General features: G+C 41.8%; 1 protein-coding gene across 1 annotated transcript in view; it reads right to left on the bottom strand.

Moving 5' to 3' along the window:
• LOC119589216 (organic cation transporter protein-like) overlaps positions 1-81 on the bottom strand; it is a gene marked incomplete at its 3' end in the record, with an annotated part of 10,042 nt that extends 9,961 nt beyond the window's left edge. Inside the window, 1 exon segment of the mRNA XM_037937820.1 lies at positions 58-81.
• Between the last annotated feature and the right edge of the window lie 204 nt (positions 82-285).

Below are 285 nucleotides of genomic sequence, written 5' to 3'. Positions count from 1 at the left end.
GCTCACACCACCATCTACATCAACCGTTATAGCTCAAATAACACAGATTTTACTCACCATCAACACAGTGGGAAGTGGGAAGCCTGTCGCCAAGTGAACTTCGAACCTCTCGCTGTTAACTGAAAACCGAAGCTTTGATTCGGATCGTGTGAAGGAATTTCTAATGCAGTCTTAAGGTTGTTTTATCTGCACGTCGGCTGTACAGACGTGTTGAGATCGATTACGTAACGAGAGAGAGATGTTCGTTATTAGGAACATTTTTTTAGTTAGGTTAATCTAGATAAC

Source organism: Penaeus monodon, chromosome 25 (genome assembly GCF_015228065.2).
Source record: "Penaeus monodon isolate SGIC_2016 chromosome 25, NSTDA_Pmon_1, whole genome shotgun sequence".
Lineage (NCBI taxonomy): Eukaryota > Metazoa > Arthropoda > Malacostraca > Decapoda > Penaeidae > Penaeus > Penaeus monodon.
This window is presented reverse-complemented; position numbering and strand designations above follow the sequence as displayed.